Below are 317 nucleotides of genomic sequence, written 5' to 3' on the forward strand. Positions count from 1 at the left end.
CGCCATTTTGTCCTGCTAGCCCAATTACAATGGTGGATGAGATAAACTTGTCCAAGATGCCAAAATAGTTCTGATTTCAAAACATGTCCGACTTGATGGATGGGGAGTTCTGAATGCAGCATTAAGTCAAACACTAATGGCTGGAACTGGCACAGCTAGTCTAAGGTATAAGTGGCAATTATTCAAACAGGAATACCAGTATGGCCACCATATTGGAATGAAAAATGTTATGGTTCACTTGGTCACTGCTCTGGTAGCATGTACAGCCAACTGGGCTTGCCTCTGGGGCCTTTTTAAAGTAATTTACATATTCTGTG

At 42.0% G+C, this 317-nt stretch overlaps 1 protein-coding gene across 1 annotated transcript in view; it reads left to right on the forward strand.

Annotated features, from left to right (window-relative positions):
- Positions 1-317, forward strand: part of LOC119587191 (60S ribosomal protein L26-like) — a gene marked incomplete at its 5' end in the record, with an annotated part of 7,058 nt that overhangs the window by 3,073 nt on the left and 3,668 nt on the right.

This window comes from Penaeus monodon, chromosome 22 (genome assembly GCF_015228065.2).
Source record: "Penaeus monodon isolate SGIC_2016 chromosome 22, NSTDA_Pmon_1, whole genome shotgun sequence".
Taxonomy (NCBI): domain Eukaryota; kingdom Metazoa; phylum Arthropoda; class Malacostraca; order Decapoda; family Penaeidae; genus Penaeus; species Penaeus monodon.